Source organism: Narcine bancroftii, chromosome 3 (assembly GCF_036971445.1).
Source record: "Narcine bancroftii isolate sNarBan1 chromosome 3, sNarBan1.hap1, whole genome shotgun sequence".
NCBI classification, from domain to species: domain Eukaryota; kingdom Metazoa; phylum Chordata; class Chondrichthyes; order Torpediniformes; family Narcinidae; genus Narcine; species Narcine bancroftii.
The window spans coordinates 56,875,729-56,894,279 of NC_091471.1; the positions used below are offsets into that span (position 1 = coordinate 56,875,729).

The 18,551-nt window shown below is 39.5% G+C and overlaps 1 long non-coding RNA gene across 4 annotated transcripts in view; it reads left to right on the plus strand.

The window, feature by feature from the left end:
* Positions 1–17,117: 17,117 nt before the first annotated feature.
* The window catches only part of LOC138757191 (uncharacterized), a 131,168-nt gene continuing 129,734 nt past the window's right edge, over positions 17,118–18,551 (plus strand). For all 4 annotated transcript variants that reach the window (XR_011353415.1, XR_011353418.1, XR_011353416.1 and 1 more), the window contains exons 1-2: positions 17,118–17,260; positions 18,115–18,299. This is a non-coding gene — a long non-coding RNA (uncharacterized lncRNA). The remainder of the gene's footprint in view (positions 17,261–18,114; positions 18,300–18,551) is intronic.

The following is an 18,551-nucleotide window of genomic DNA, read 5'->3' on the forward strand; positions in this document are numbered from 1 at the left end:
CTCATAAAATTCTAGTTTCTTAATCAAACCCTGCAAGTCAGTGTATCAGATTGAATAAATCTGGTCACATGAAATAACGGAAATGATGTTCCTCCATCTCTCGACTCTTGTGTGTTACTCATTTCTTTCGACTCACTATTAGTTGTAGCTTTGCTCACCCAGGTCCTCGGCTTGAAATTATCTCTCCTCCTGCTTTCAGGCCTTGCTTAACATCGAGCATATTTATTTATTTATTTATTTATTTAAGGCAAGTTGATATCTTACTCTTGTCATGCTTTTTTTTTGCCTTAGAAATAGTTCCTGTGTTCAAAGTGCAAAGTCATTGTGGTGATGTTGAAGAGTCTTCACTCATTAATTTTCTCAAAAGTCAAAGTTCAGATTTATTGTCAGAGTACATACAACCCTGAGATTCTTTTTTCCTGTGGGTGATGCAGAATTACTACTTATTGGCAGTGAAAAAAAAACTGTACTGAAGAAGATACATGTAAACAACTGCAATACAGAGAGAAAACAAATATTCAGGAATAAACAATGCGCAAAGTAAAAGTCCTTAAATGAGTCTCTGATTGAGTTGGTTGTTGAAAAGTATGATGGTGTTGGGGCAGCAGTTGTTCCTGAACCTGATGGTGCATATTTTGTGGTACTTATGGCTCTTTTTTTATTGGTATCAGCAAGAACAGACTGTATGTTGGGTGATGTGGATATTTAATGATAGCTGCTGCTCTCCAACAGATGTTCTCCATGGTGGGGAAAGTTTTGCCTGTGATGTCCTGGACTGTATCCACTATCTTCTGCAGGACTTTGCACTTAGGAGTATTGGTGTCCCCAAACCAGACCATGTACACTTTCCACCACACATGTGTAGAAATTTGTCAGGGTTTCCGATGTCATACAAAACCTCTGCAAATTCCTGAAGAAGTAGAGGCACTGACTTGCTATCTTCAAGATCCCATTAGTGTGTTGAGTCCAGTAAAGATCCTCTAAGATAGTGACTCCCAAAAAATTTAATTTGCTCACCTGCTCGCCCTCTTTTCCCCCAATGATCACTGAATCATATACCTCTGGTTTTCCTTTCCTGAAATCGATAATCAGCTCCTTGGTTTTGGTGACAAAGAGTGAAAGTTTGTTGTTGGTGCATCATTCACCCAAATTTTCAATCTTCTTCCTGTATGCTGATATATTGCACCTTTTTTATCAACCCACAAATGTAGTATTATCAACAAATTTGTAAATGGTGTTGTATCAATTCACACAGTTATAGGTGTACAACAAGTAGAGCAAGGGGCTATGAATGCAGCCCTGTGGTGCTTCAGTACTGTTGTAGTATGTGGAGAAGACATTCTTACCAATCCTCACTGATTGGGGTCTGGAGATGAGGAAATTCAGGATCCAGTTATACAGTGGGATGTTGAGGCCAAGTCTTGGAGTTTGCTGATAAATTTTGAAGGGATTATGGTGTTGAATGCCAAACTGTAGTCAATAAAGGGCATCCTGATGTATGCATCTTTGCTCTTCAGGTGTTCCAGTGTTTTGTATGGAGCCAGTGAAATCACCCCTAATACTGCAGAGATAAAGCTAAAGTATCAAGTCTGGTGAAGAAGTTCGCATAACCCAGCACAGGCCTAAGTTAATGGAAATGGATGTGTTAAGCTTTAAGAAGTGATGAGGACGTGAGTATCAACATTATGATTATGGGAACAAAATTTATTTTCACTAGCTGATGTACAGAAATGATGAGAGTGTTTTTTTACAGTTAAAGGTGTTTATATAAGTGTATTTTGATGCCAACAATACAAATGCACAACTTCATCTATGAATTTGTGCTTTTGCTGTGATTAAAACTGCTCTGATATAATATGATGGAGAGTGAGTAGGAACTAATGCATTTTTTATATGTTTCCCAGTCATGCACTCTCCACTGTTTGTTATCAAATGCAAATTTTCCCTATCCATTAAAGGAATCATTTTGTTTGTAGAGAAGTGTGCATTAACAAGAAATGATGGGTGTGTGTGCATGCCCTCCATCATAAACCAGCTTAAGGGGGAAAAAAAATCAGAATTTAATAGCTTTTCCTCTTGGCTGAATTATGTATTAGATGTCCGTGTATTAAAATCCCACACTATGCTTATATGACAGCTTTAAGATGAAGCACGGCAGAACTGTTGGGTTTACCAAATATTGACAAACATTAAATGATGCTAATCTATCACAGTCAGATCAACGTAGGTATCCTCCCCTATTCACAAACAAAGCGGCAATTAAAGGAAGCATGTCAAAATCAACAATACAATATCTACTGACAGCTCATCTAACATGTCGAATCAATAATACTTTGCTGCTTACAAATAAACTCACACATGCATCAGAATTTTCTTTTCATTAAAAAAATGGACTCAAGCCATATGCTGATTTGTTCTTTCTGCAAGGTCTTTCTGATGAAAGGCATTCGACCTGAAATATATACTATGTCCTGTTTTTATCTCATCACGGTTGCCTGGACTGCTGCATATTTCTAATATTTCTGTTTAATTTCGGATTCCTTCGTATCAAAGTACTTTTGATTTTAGATAAAGGAAATCTGATCAACAATCGCTGACAGCTACATATTGTCTTCCACTTTGAGGTATGCCAACTGGAGGAAAATTGGATAGGTTGATGGCAGCTACACTGTCATGACAAGGTTTATCTCTGACATTGTCTTTTGTTACTAAATCATCAACATCAAACATTACTTTTCCTCATTGACAATGGTTTGAGCAGGAATCTCTGAGGCTGCAGAGATTGCAGGAGGACTGGAGGCAAATCCACTCACACTCATTGTCTGTCCTGTCTCTCTTTCTCCTGTTGTTGGAGGTGCTGAGCAGTGTTCAGGGAGACTCTTTGTTTGCATTATTGCTGACAACATTTTATACAAATTTTGTACATCATATATACTACATTTTTAAGGATTATAATGTGACAATAAAAGGTAGCTTGATCCTTAATTTTTTTTGATCTCTTCTCTTTGGTCAATGAAAAAAAGATTCTCTCAATTTTATTACATTTTTTTTTCAGGTAAGATATATAAATAAAAACAAGAGCTTTAGCGGGAAATAATGAGTTGGATTGAAAGAGGAAAACTGAAAAAGTGAAGAAGAATCTGAACTAGCCATTCTCAAACTGAAAGGTTTAACAATGTAGGTAAAGTGTTGGCATTTTAATTACCTTATCAATGCTGACAAATTATGATTTAACTTCTTTGTAGTCCACAGTATGAATTGGTGGGTTTCCCAGGTTTTGGGTAAAATGGTATCAATATTTTAAATCTGTTTTAACCAATAATTTTACAGATTTAAGAAGGTCTCTTTGGTTTACATGTCTGATCTATTTAAAACTTGTGATCCTTTATTTTTATTTTGTAATCTTATTGTCTTTCACAGGTTGTCAAGCATCCTCAAGACTCCATGCTCTTCTACTTTCAATAGTCTACTGCTCAGCAGCAATGCCATCTCATTTTTTTCAGCCAAATATATTTCACCGCATCACCTTAAATTTACTCTTAGCATTTTTTCAGGGTATTCCACCAATCTGTGATTTACAATCCTCCTCAGAGCTCACCACACTCCTTATTTTTAAAGAGTTTATAACTTGGATGAGTGTTTCTTATTTTCAAATGTACACATTGAGAATATTGTTGGCACCAAAACAAAGCATTGTTCAGTTTGAAACACACCTGGAGCTCTATTTTACCTAGTCTTTCACTTCTTATCCTTGCAGATAAATTCCTGTCAATTACATGGGTTTTTTGAATAATTTTACACATACAAAATTACTGAATTTCAATGCCAATCCAAAGAACTCAAATTATTTTGTCAGAAATTATTTCTTTTCTCATAAGTCCCTGATAGGCAATTAGTTAATAGTGTTTTTGAGTCTATCCCATACTATATTCTTTGGAAATTTATCTTCTGATATCAGACTGAATGATCAATGGTAAATTGTTTATCACTATTTCCCTTTTTGAATTTAATTTTTGCATTACCTGGACATGCCTGAAGATATGAAAGAGAGAACAATTAGCCATTTAGTGAATAAAGGTTCACCCACTCCTTCCCTTTCAAGCATAGCCAAAAAGCCATACCGTATATACAAACGTAATAGTTGATCTGGTGTAAAAGTCGGCATCTCTTTCTTGACGAAAAATGGCGTATTTTTCATAAATCCTGTGTAGAAGTCAACTCCCCTATTATTTGGCCCCGACAGCCTGTCATATAACTCCCTGAACATGAACCCTTACCTCAGTTGCCTGCCCATTAGAGGTCCTGATGCCCTGACCCCCATCCATCAGAGCTCCAGATGCCCCAACTGCTAATCCTCAACCCGGCTGCGAATCTATCTGTGCTCGTGAAACTCTGACCACAAATCCTCACCTCAGCTACCTCTCCATCTGAGCTCCTAATGCCCTGAACATTGGCCCATCAGATCTCCCAATGCCCCAACTGCTGATCCTCACCCCGGCTGGTAGCCCATCTCAGCTCCCTATACTCCAACTGCGGATCTTCATCCCAGCCACCCACCCATCCAAGCTTCTAATGTCCCGACTGTGAATCCTCACCTCCGCTACTCGCCCATCTGAGATCCCGATCCCCCAACCACTAGTTCATTGGAGCTCCTGATGACCCAGCTGTGAACCCTTGCCTTAGTCACCGGCCTTCCAAGCTCCAAATACCCAGAACACCTGCCCACCTAAGCTTCCGATGCCCCAACAGTGGATCTTCACCAAGGCTGACCATGCACCAGAGTTCCTGATGCCCTGACTGTGGATCCTCATTTCAGTAGCCCGCCCATCCGAACTCCCGTCACCTTGAACAAAGCAGGTACTTATAGCAGTATAAAGAAGTATTCATGGAAATGTCGACCCACAAATGTTACTCCTAAAAATTAGTCCCCCAAAACTTGATTATTACATGAGAACATAAATGTGCATTGGGAGTAGGATAATGGGATGGCAGAAAAGTCTCAGTAGTAAATATTCAGGTGCCAACCAAGCATAAAACCAGCATTGCAAAAGAGCCTGAATTTCACTTCCTTTCATTACAATGGATTGAAATGTAGTGTGCAATCAATCTGTGTCGCAACATTAATAAAACGCTCTTACATAATAAAATGCCATGTGTCCTGTTCTAAACCACATGCCATCTGTGTTCACCTTTCATTGATCAGCTACTGAATACAATCCATTCATTTTATCAGAGCCATGCTAAGTTAACACAAGGGAAGAATAGTATTAAAAACCAAAAGTTCATTTTTTTAGCTATTTCGAAATGGATGGAAATCTGCAAGTTTATGTAATGTACCTGATCCAAAACATTTGCTATTTAAATAATTTTTGCAGTATTTAAATAATTAATTTTGCATGTCATAGTTGGCTTACTTCAAATTTATTTTCAGGATGACCAGATATAATTTAAAATATTAATGGCCAATAAATTATTAAAGGGGGCATGGACAAGGATAGTGTTAAAAGATTCCATTCAGCAATAATAGTTACAAATAAAGTTTTAGCTTTCAAAACAAGTTGACTTCAGTTTCTGAAGTGATCATGAAAGAAGCAAATGTAAATATATTACAACACAATTAAAATATTACTTTGATAACTCCACCATTTGGTTTATACTTTATTTTATTTAAAACGTTCACAAAACTGTGGATGAAAATCTTGAATTCTTGATTCACGTTGCAATGAAAAATAATGTAACTTGATGGCTTGCTCTGTGTGAGTATACGAGGCAACAATAAAAAAAAATCTGGTTTTGTTTCATTATTGTAGACGGATCATATTGTGGATGGAGGTCAGTGACCAGCGGTGTTCCTCAGGGGGCTGTTCTGGGACCCTCTGTGATATATTTTTCTGTTTAAAATATTTTTTTTTGAATTTAATAAAGAACATACACAGAGAGGAATAAACCCATAAAATGACATAAACCCTGACACAGAATAAGTAAACCATTCTGTATAATAACACCTATATAAATTGTAAACTAAAACTAGAATTCGTTTCTTTTATTTAAAAAAAATATTTAATTATTTGCATCGTTACAGGAAAAAATGAATAAAATATTAATCAAATATTCATAACCAATGAAACAAAAGAACTTTTATATTTTTCTCCCCGACAACCTACTACAAGTGTACGGTTGTTGCCTCGCTTCAGCAGTTGGGACCAGTCCAGGCATTGATAAGTATAATTGGGAAAGGCTTGCACATTGTAGTTTGAAATCAGCTTAAGATTTTGTAATAAAGATTTGTATAAACTGAAGTGTTAACTGAACTCGGCGTGTGTCTCTGTTTTATTTTGGTAGCTCAAACACCGTGACCAGTCTAAAAAGAACAAAGTGAGAGGTACAAATTTACCCAGGACAGACATTTGCCCATTTGTGACTACTGCAGCTTTAGGACTATTATATAATGCTAGAATCCAATTTAAAAATGTTATCCAACTCGAAACTTTTCTAATACCTTAAATAAAATGTTCCACTTTATCTATCAAGTGCTTTCTCTACATCTAAAACCACAACAACACTCAAATCACCTCTTTTTTTGAACTAAATGAATTAGCTACATTTTCTGAAGATTGTCTTTTTTAACAAATCCTGTCTTATCCTTATTTATTAATTTAGATAACAGATTATTCATTCAATTCACCAAAACCTTTGTTACTATGTTCTTGCAATGGAGGGAGTGCAGAGGCGATTCACCAGGCTGATACCTGGAATGGCAGAAATGACTTATGAGGAAAGATTGCGCCAATTGGGATTGTACTCGCTGGAGTTTAGAAGATTGAGAGGGGATCTCATAGAGACATAAAATTCTGGCAGGACTGGACAGAATGGATGCAGATGGGATGTTTCCAATGATGGGAAAATCCAGAACCCGGGTCCATGGTTTGAGGATAATAGGCAAACCATTTAGGACCGAGATGAGGAGGAATTTTTTGACCCAGAGGGTGGTGAATCTGTGGAATTCATTGCCACAGAGGGCAGTAGAGGCAGGTTCATTAAATATATTTAAGAAGGAATTAGATCTATTTCTTCAGTATAAGGGTATTAAAGGTTACGGAGAGAAGGCAGGGACGAGGTACTGAACTTTAAGATCAGCCATGATCTCGTTGAATGGCGGAGCAGGCTCGAAGGGTCGTATGACCTACTCCTGCTCCTATCTTCTATGTTTCTATGTTTATAATCGACATTTAATAGTGATATAGTTCCATAAGATTAAGGTTTTAAAGGAACTCTTATCTTTTTTGGGAATCACACTAATTATTGCTACCAAGAAGGGTAGAAGTATGAGAAGCATGATCCAGTACTTGCATAAATATAGGAATTAATAAATCCTTAAATTCTTTTCAAAATTCAGCTGTAAAACTATCTTCTCCTGGAGATTTTTTTAAAAACTTTGTAAAGAGCTTATTGCTTCTCTTACTTCTGCCTCACAAATGGGACATCAAGTATTGTCTGTTCTTCTAAAGTTAGCCTGGGAAATGTAATCTGTGATAAGTAATCGTTTATTTTAGCTTCATCTCCTAAAGATTCTGAAGTATATAATTTCATATTAAAATTTCTAAAAGATTGATTTATTTCTTGAGGTTTATAAGTAATTACATTATTATATTTTTTTAATTGAATTAATTATTCATGAGGTTTGTTCCACTTTGAATTGCCAGGCTAATTCTTTTTGTGATCTCTCACCTAATTCATAATACCCTTGCCTCATCCTAATGTAAGCTTTTTCAGTCCTATACATTTGCAATGTATTATATTGTAAATTTTTATTAAGCAGTTGTCTACATTTATCATCAGAAACAGATTTTTGAAGGTCCATTTCCAAAAACTGTAATGTATTTTTCTAACTGATCTTCTTCTCTCATGTAATCCTTTTTAATTTTGATGTAAATATTATAATTTGTCCTCATAAATATGCTCTTAAAGCATATGACAAATTTATCATTTATCGTTCAAGTTTGTATCACAAAATATCCTAATATGATTTTGATCAAAATCACATAAATCTTTCCTTTTTAACAATAAAGAATTGAATCTCCATCTATATATTGACTTTCCTTATCAGGTATTTCCATACTTATTAATAAAAGCAAATGATCAGATTATAATCTGCTTCAAAAATCCTAGTTTATATTTGAGCCAAAATCAAAAATAGATCAATTCTAGAATAAAAATTAAACCTACTAGAATAAAATTAATTATTCACCATACATCAATCAAATTCAAGTCTCTCATCAAACCCAGTGTAACTTTAGCAGCTTTTTTTCTTGCTGTTACCTAAGTAGACAATGGTTCTAAGCAAATATCTATCAAGTGTCTTAATATCACCACTTGTAAAAGACCTTATGCTACCCAGAAAACATGCGATGCCAATGCTTTGACCACACTGATTCTGTAGGAATGGTCAAAGCAGTCTTCACTGATTCAATTTCATGTGATTGCAATTTGGATTCAGTTTGAAAGAGGGAAGAATGGGTGCAAGGCTTAAATGGCAACAATTTGGAGTATGAACTCAAAGGAGACAAATGTGAACTGGCAACTTAGTTTCTGGGATTAGTCAAATGAAATGGAGTGACAGATAGGTGAGAACATATTTCATAATGTAGAAAAGAAAAATATTCCAAACATAAATTTTAAAAAAATCAATAGGAGAATTCAACCCCAATCAATGGTTATCTATGAGTTAAAGATGGTATCAAGCTTAAAGAAAAGAGTATGCATTTTAAAATATATATATATGTGAGAAGATTGGACGAAACAAAGTAACAAAGGAATATGATCGGATGTGTTAGAACACGCCTTGTTCTGACTGTGCCTGAGACTCCTCCCAGTGACTCCTGAATGAAGGCCACTGCCCCCTCCTCAGTCCAGGACAGTCGTCCAGCATGGACGGACATCCATTCTGTTATGAATAAAAGCCTATCAGTTTCTCTACAACTTCTAGTCTTTGAAGTTATTGATGGTGCATCAATTTTAATTACAGCATTTTTGTTGATAATGGAGCATATCCTGAAGCCAGAAAATCTGGACCTCAACCCACAATTGCCTGACTCATTCGACAGCTTCGAACTCTGGCTGAGTGCCATCGAAGCATTCCTGCAGGTCTCTTCCACTATCATCTGATCAGAGGATGACAAGCTGCTCGTTCTGTATTCCTGGGTCGGGCCCCTGGCATACTTGATGATCAGGGACTCCCATTCGTACCCAGCAGCAATGGGCATACTGAAAAGCTAGGAGTGGAGGAAGATAAATGAGGTCTACAATAGGCACCTCCTGGCTTCACATAAACAGCGACTTGGGGAACACAGAGGATTTTATCAGAGAGGCCTATGTCTTGGGCATAAAATCCACTACATCTGACAGAAAATGTTGGAGCAAGGTGACTCAATTTGCAAAAAGCAGATGAGGTGGCAAACACACTAGAGGTGGTCCTACAAAACATGGATATGTACTCAGCCAACAATGCAGCTGCCTCTTGGTTACCGTGGGCACTGCTATCATGGGAAGTGGGAGGGCCGCAAGCCTGCAGCACACTGCCATGTCCCACCATTGATCTGACCATGGCCACTGTATTCTGCAAGCACCTGAAATACTACTTCCCGGACCTGCTAAAACAATCAAGAAAGACGCGGTTTGTGTTAACTGAGGGAAGAAATTACACTATACTAAGATGTGTAAATCCGGGTCACCCTCTAAACCCAGCAGCACCACGTGCAGGCTGTGGAGCCGCCAACTTGGAACTGAGCGCCTGAACATTCCACTGTATCTACGGAGCCCCATAGCGAATTAACATTGGCTCCATCACGCTAGACCAGCAGAGCCCTCACCAACTCGCCAGAACAATGATGAACATCAGGGTAAACGGTCACGTGATGAGCTTCCTGTTTGACAGTGGGAGCATGGCGAGCTTTATCAACCTTGTCACAGTGCAGTTCTACTCCCTTGCAGTAAAACCAATAAACCATAAGGTCTCTTTGGGCTCAAAATCCCAAACAGACAATGTCCATGCTACTGTACAGGGCACAGACTACAAAGTCTTTAAACCCCTCGTGATGCCGCAGCTTTGCACTGCCATGTTGCTGGAGCTGGTCTTTCAATGCCACCTTAAGAGGGTCATGATGGAGTACGATGGGCCCAAACTCTCCCCTCACTGTCATTAACCAACGGTTTTTAAACCATCCATTGCACTTCACCCACAGAAACCCCCTCTCCCTCATCCTGTTTTCTCCTCCCATCGCTTCCAGCCAGCAACCCGCAGATTGCCCACCTCACACAACCTGCAGCCTTACAACCCTCAAGATCACCCCTTCACATCTGTTCACTAACTCACCCCTGACTCTAAACACATTGCCACAAAAATTAGGTGATACAGTGTCAGGGACAGGGGTCTTTATTAGGTTGGACGAACAGCGGCTTCTGAATGAAGGGATAATTGAAGCCAACACTAGCCCCTGGAGAGCTCAAGCAGCGGTAGTAAAGAATGGGGAAAAAAACAGAATGTTCACCAACTACAGTCAGAATATTAATAGATATATGCAGTTGGATGCATACCCTCTCTCCCTCATATCTGACCTGGTAAATCAAATCCCTCAATATTGGGTATCGTCCACTATCGATTTAAAGTTGGCATACCACCAGCTCCCTATCTGCCTAGAGGACCACCAATATACTTCCTTCGAGGAAGATAGCCACCTCTACCATTCTCTGAGGGTTCCATTTGGAATCACCAATGGGGTCTCGTTATTCCTGCAGGAAATGGACCGCATGATAGACCAGTACGAGCTACAAGCCACATTCCCACATATGAACAATGTCACGATTTGTGGCCATGACCTGCAGGATCATGAGGCCAATCTCCAAAAAATAATCTAGGCGGCCAAACTCCTTAACCTTACACACAATAAGGATAAGTGAGTATTTTGCACAACTCGCCTCGCTCTCCTTGGCTGGGTCATAGAGAAGGGAGTCATTGGCTACAATTCCGACTGCATGCACCCTCTTTTAGAACTCCCCCTTCCCTACAGTCTCAAAGCCCTGAAAAGGTGCCTGGGTTTCTTCTCGTACTATGCCCAGTGGGTCCCCAATTATGTAGACAATGCCCGCCCCCTCATCAAACCCACTTCTTTTTCCCTGACACCAGAGGCCCATGGAGTACTGTTCCAGGTGGAGAGCAATGTGTCTGACTTTGCCTTGGCTGTCACCCTTAACCTGGTGGGCAGACCCGTAGCCTTTTCCTCCCGTACCATCCAGGGCCCCGAAATCTGACACTCCTCAGTCAAAAATGTTGCCCAGGCCATTGTCGAGGCAGTACAGCACTAGAGACACTACCTTGCCAGCAAATGATTTACGTTGCTGACTGACATTCGTGTGATCACTTTCATGTTCAACAAAAAGCAGCGAGGTAAAATCAAAAACAATATATTGAGATGGAAAACAAAACTTTTCACCTACAATTATGATATCTTGTACCGATGAACCTCCAGATGCCCTATCTTGTGGAATATGTGCCAGCATATAAATAGACCAGTTACAGGTTCTCCACAATGACCTCTGCCATCTCAGGGTCACAGGTTCTACCACATTATCAAAGCCCTCAACTTACCTTACTCTATTGAGGAGATTAGGACCATGACCAGAAATTGCCAGGTCTGTGCGGAGTGCAATCCGCACTTATATCGACCAGACAGAGCACACCTGATGAAGGCTACATAACCTTTTGAATGCCTGAATGTTGATTTCAAAGGGTCCTTCCCCTCCTCTGTCCACAATATGTACTTCCTCAACGTCATTCACCATCCTCTGCCTGGACATGACTACTGCCATAGTCATCAGCCCCTATGCAATTTCTTCACCCTGTTTGGGTATCCCTGCTATATCCATAGTGACCGGGGGTCCTCTTTAATGAATGTCGAGCTGCATCAGTACTTGCTGACTGGAGGCATTGCCATGAGCAGGACCACCAGCTACAACCCCCAATGGAATGGACAAGTGGAGAGGGAGAATGCTATCATCTGGAAGGCCATCCTCTGAGGACTGATGTCTAGAGGTCTTCCAGTCTCCCGTTGGCAAGATGATCTCCCCGATGTGCTCCACTCAATCAGATCACTCCTAGGTACTGCCACCAATGCCACTCCACATGAAAGGATGCTTTCTTTCCCCAGTAAGTCCACTTCAGGGTCAGCGCTGCCATCCTGGTTGACATCCCTATGGTTGGTCCTACCCTGGAAACATGTGAGGAGACATAAATCTGACCCACGGTTGAAAGGGTCCATCTCCTCCAAGCCAACCCCAAATACACCGATGTGGCGTACATCTATGGGTCTGAACACATGGTCTCTGTTTGGGGCCTGTTGCCCTCAGGGGTCCCTGACACCATTGCCAACCACCCCAAACCCCTTAATCTACCACTATCCAGGATGCACCAGTGTCATGGCATGTTACCCTTGTCCCAGTAGATGACGTTTCAGATCTGGTGCCTCACATACACCAAACCATCACTGACGTCACCATAAGGGTGTCCCAGATCAAACAAGACTCAACACCTGCACCATAGCCGGCACTACAATATTTTCAATGACAGACCAGACAACCCAAAAAAACTTAATCTGTAAGAACTTACAATTCTCTTCACCCTGCTGACTTCTTTTTAAAAACAAGGGGTGAATGTGGTTAAATCACTATATATGCGTTTGGATGTGCTAGGACACGCCCCTTGCTGACTGTGCCTGAGGCTCCTCCCACTGACCCTTGAATAAAGGCTACGGTACCACAGCCCCCTCCTCAGTCCAGGACAGTTGATCAGCATAGATGGACATCCATTCTGTTGTGAATAAAAGCCTCTCAGCTTCTCTATAACTTTTGGTATTTGTAGTTATTGATGGTGCAACAAGGACAAAAAGTGTGATAAACCTTTCTGGAAATGTAAAAACAACGCATTTGTAAATGTTATACAAAAGTCAAGAATTAATGGATTAATTACTGGTGTGAGAGAGAGAGAAATAAAGAGAGAGAGAGAGAGAGAGAGAGAGAAAGCAATTAAAACTTGAAAACGAAAATGACACGTGAATTAAACAAAACACAATGCTGGAGAAACTCAGCAAGTCAAACAATGTACTTAATATAGCAAAGTTAAAGATATATAGCTAACATTTTGGGCTTGAGCCCTTCATCTGGTATCTTGCATTAGTCTTCATTATAGAAGATACAAGTTACATCCCAGAAATAAATGTAAATAAAGAATTAGAGATGAGAGAGCCATTGGAGAAGTAATAATAAACAAACTCTTGGAGCTATATGCAGATACATCAGATAATTAGGAGAGCTAACAGGATTTTATTATTTATTGTTAGGGGAATTGAATACAGAAGTGGAACAGTTATGCTTCAGTGCTTAGAGCACTGGTGAGCATAGCTGGAGTACTGTGTGTAGCCCAGGTCAACTTCCTGAAGAAAGGATGTTCATACATGAGGAGCAGTTCAAAGAATGTTTTCTCAATTAACCCCTGGAAAGGGTGAGCAGTTTTCTGTGGAAAGGCTGAGCAGGCTAAAATTTACAAGCATGAAGGGGTACTTGACGGAAACATTTCTGATCTTGATGGGACTTGACAGGGTGAAGGGAGAGAATGCTTCCACTCGTGGGAGAAGAGAGGATCAGAGAACATCATTTAAAAATAAGTGGTTGCCTGGTTAAGACAGAAATCAGATACATTTTTTTTTATTTCAGAGTCATGAATCTTTGTGAACAATCTTTCTCAAAGTATAGTGGATCCACAATCTTATTTTTTTTAAAGTAATTGACAGATGGAGCCTTGTAAATTAAGTGGATGAAAGACTACCTTGGGTATAAGGGAATCCAGAGTGACATTACAATTATATTATCCATGATCTTAGCAGATTATGTGGCATGTACGTGATCTCTTTCTGTCTTATTTTTTATGATCATTGGGAGAATATTTTCCACCTTATCCTCACATTCCAGTAGAATGCAGGTTCTCTCCCTACACAAATAGTGGCTGCACTGAAAACTGGTGAGACCATTCACTCAGACTAACAGAATGTTAAAATTATCTTTGACATTTGGAAAAATTCAAAATCATTGGGGTCTTGAAAGGTGTGGTGGTACACCACCAGCCTACTGCAGGGGGCAACCTCTGTATATACAGAAGTGTAAGGGGACAGGACAACACCTGGCCGGCTGCCAATCAGTTGGCCTGAATGGATCAAGCCCCACCCGGTCGGGTGTCAATCACCCGGTGGGATATAAGCCTGCACCAGCCTCCTGAGGCCTCACACTGAGTTGCTGCAGCCACAACCAGCCTGGTTCTGTGGAAGTCTTTGTGGATTAAAGCCTGTTGTTCAGTCTTTACCTTGTGTGTGTCTGATTCTGTCTAACAGCGCCCCACAATAGGCCACATTGCAGCCTCCATTCAATGGTAACCTTATTGGAAATGATCTTTTGGCAGCTCCGCTCATATCTGAAAAGAAGGTTGGCTTCACTGTCCTTGAGACAAGTTACAAGTTTTCCTTTCAATTCCCTTGGTCAGCAACTGCAGAAGTAAATAGAAAGTTTTCTGTATCTGTTCAGCATTCTGTTTATATTACTAATGCAATGTGTTTAATAGAAACATGGAAACATAGAAAACATATAGCACAATACAGGCCCTTTGGCCCACAGAGTTGTGCTAAACATGTCCCTACCATAGAAATTATTAGGTTTTCTCATTGTCCATAGTGCTCTATTTTTCTAACCTATACGTACCTATCCAAATGTCTCTTAAAGGACCCTAATGTATCCGCCTCCACTACCATTGCTGACAGCCCATTCCATGCACCCACCAATCTCTACATTAAAAAAAACTTACCCTGACATCTCCTCTGTGCCTACTCCCAAGCACCTTAAACCTGTGACTTCTTGTGGCAACCATTTCAGCTATGGGGATAAAAAGCCTCTAACTCTCTACAAGTTTAATGCTTCTCATCATCTTAAACACCTCTATCAGGTCACCTCTCATCCTTCGTCGCTCCAAGGAGAAAAGGCCAAGTTCACTCAATCTGTTTTCAACCTCCTTCTCAACCTCCTCTGCACCTTTTCTATGGCTTCACCTCCTTCTGGTAGTGAAGTAAACAGAACTGTGTACAGTACTCCAAGTGGGGTCTGACCAGGGTCTTATATAGTTGAAACATTACCTCTTGGCTCCTAATACGATTAATATGAAGGACAATAGTCTGTATGTTTTCTTAACCACAGTCAACCTGCACAGCTCCTTTGAGCATCCTATGGATTCTAATCCCAAGATTGCTCCGATTATCCACACTGCCAGTGGACTTACCAGTACTCTATTCTGCCATCATATTTGACCTATCAAAATGAATCACTTCACACTTACTTGGATTGAACTCCAAGTGCTACTTCTCAGCCCAGTACCACTCCACACTATCCACAACACCCCCAACTTTTGTGTCATCAGCAAACTTACTTACCTATCCTTCCACTTCCTCATCCAAGTCATTTCTAAAAATCACGAAGCGGACTTTAGGCTGCCCTTGATGTGCTAACCTTTTCTAAAAATAAATACAAAACCTCCCTACCCCATAACCCTTTATTTTTCTTTCATCCATGTGTCTAAGAATCTCTTAAATGTGTACATTTAAATGTCCCCAATGTTTAAGCTTCCACCATCAAGGTATTCCAGACACCCACAACTCTCTATGTAAAAAAAAACTTACCCCTGATGTCTTCCCTCCCTTAACTTTGTGCATAGGGTGTGCCAGCTTTTAACATTTTCCACTCTTTAACTCAATATTTTTGTTTAACCTCGGTTCCTATGTTTTTTATTATTATATTTCTGAAAACGAAGGAGGATAAAGAAGGTAAAGAGGAAGTGGTCCCTGTACTTCAGTCATAATTTCCAGAATGATGAAAAGACAATCCCAAGAAATAATAAAAGAATTAGCTGCGGTCATGAAAGAATGTTATCATGATATTGAATTCAAGATGGATAAAAGTTTTAAATATAACCCCAATAATTGAAGAATGCTTGGACATTGTGGAGTCTGAGTTGATGTCTGTGAACAATCGAATTAAGAGGATTGAAACTCACTCAAAAGAAATGACCACCAGCAGATGTAAGTTAATGTCACGACTAGTCTACCTGGATGGCTGGAGTAGATGCAAACTTGTTTGCATCTTGGGATTAAGAGACACCGGGAAAGGAGAGCTAACTGATTTTTTTTCCTAACCAATTTACCGAGGTGTTTAGAGAAGACCTTTTCAGTGTGGATCCTGTGCTCGATAGTGCACATCACTTGCTGTTTCCATAGTCATCTTCTGGAAGTTGCCCAAGGGCGGCAATACTCCATTTTCATTATTTTCAAGATAAAGAAAGGATAATTTGAGAGGCCTATCGTAATAGAGACCTGACCTGTCAGGGCCAACACATCAGATTTGTTGAACAATTTTGCCCTGAGGTTTAGAGAAGTGAAAAAATACCACAAAGTCATTGCAGAACTTTATAATAAATGTTTCTGACTATAAACATTGCTGTATTCGATCACCATGAAAGACAGTGGTGAGAAATTCTTAAATTCTGTGGAGAAAGCCCACAAGATTTTGTCTGACCCTACTCCATCGATGAGTTCAGCTTGAGTTAATTCTTTTTAACAGAAGCTGTTTCTATTTTGAAAGGAGTGACGGGTGTATTGGAGGATTTAAACCATGTCTTTTGCTCCTGCAAGGCTGAGAATCAGTAACCTGCTTGAGACTCAGCAGACATAAGCTAAATTCCACCATGGGGCCCAGAGATGCAGTTATCTGACAAAAAAGACTTCATGTACCAAGAACATTTAATCTTCCTGCTTGTTTTGGTCACAATCTTTCAGACAGAGACCTAACCTTGACGCAAAATAAACCATTGTATTCAAAATGATAAGCTAGAAAGTTGTGTTATTCGATAGAAGCCTAGGCATGCTAGCTTGCTCGCTTATCTTTCTTTTTGTGCTGGGAATAGATGCTTGAGTAAGCAGTTTTTGGATAATATAAGCCATGGTCCCGCTGCTGAAGTTTGAGACTCTCCAAGAGGTGGCAACATCTCTTAGCAAGAGTCCAGTAAACGTCCCGATTGGTGGAGGTGGAGAAGCTACTACCGGCGCCCCGACAACCTACTACAAGTGTGCAGTCGTTTCCTCGCCTCGGCAGTTGGGAACGGTCCAGGCGTTGATAAGTATAATTGGGAAGGGGTTGCATATTGTAGTTTAATATCAGCTTTAGAATTTGTAATAAAGATTTGTATAAAGATTTGTATAAACTGAAGTGCTCTCGGTGTGTGTGTCTATTTTCTTTCGGTAGCTCAAACACTGTGACCAATCTAAAATGAACTATTTTGAAGGGGAGAATTTTCTTTTCCTTCATTTTTGGGATATCTGAATCAGAAGGGTTATTTTATTCTTTCCTTTTGTTATTTGAAAGGTCAAGTCTGTTAGTTACTGAACTTGAAAGAGTTTTAAGATTTATTGGTTTAATGCCTTTTGTATGCTAATACAGTTATGCAAGAAGCTTTGTTTTGTTGAAACCAAACACAATTATACTGCAATTGGGCTTAGATTGAGACTTTTATATCAAGCTTGGTATTATCTCTTTGGTTATTTTCTCAATAGAATTTACTTTGGTGTGGAAAGTTACTAACTATTCAGGTTGTTTTAATATAAGGAGCAGTGATAGAAGTTGAAGTAACTGGGGTTAGATGTGATTTCAAGAACATGTTGCAACTCTGGTTGATGATTTGAATATGGAGGGCTGGAAGGGAGGGTTTTAGTTTAGGTTAGTATGGGATTTTCAAGGTTATTTCAATTTCATGTTTTACTTATTCTGTGTTCAACATGGGTCGAAGGTGATGGCTCTTGCAATGGTGCAGGCACAGCTGGAGCATTTAATTAACAGCAATTAATATTAATTAAATACCATGATTTCTGTTATTAAGATTATATCGTGGAATATTACAGGCATGAATGGGCCAATTAAACATCATAGAGAATTTGCCCATGTTAGGCATTTAAAGAAAGGTGCATTTTCTTCCAGAAACTCACATTAGGAACTCTGGCAAGGATAGGGTAATATAAGCCGTGGTCCCACTGCTGAAGTTTCAGACTCTCTGAGGGGCAGAAACATCTCTCAGCCAGAAGAAGAACTTCTAGAGTCCAACTGGTCATTAAGGACTTGGTTTATATTTATCTTCCTCATTCAACCAACTATGGAAAGTAAAGGTAAAAATTTAACAGTTCCATTAATGTCGTCATATTACATTTAGAGAGTAACATACATGAAATTCTTTAAATGGGACTATCATAAGGAAGACAGAGAGATGCCACTTTGTCCAGCACTCCTCACAGAAATGAGGCCCCATTGAGGAACAAACTTGTGGCCCCTAGTTTACAAGACCAATGCTCTAACCACTAAGCTATCAGAGCCTTCAACACACTGAAGACAAGCCCCTTCCACACACTGTTTCCTCATGT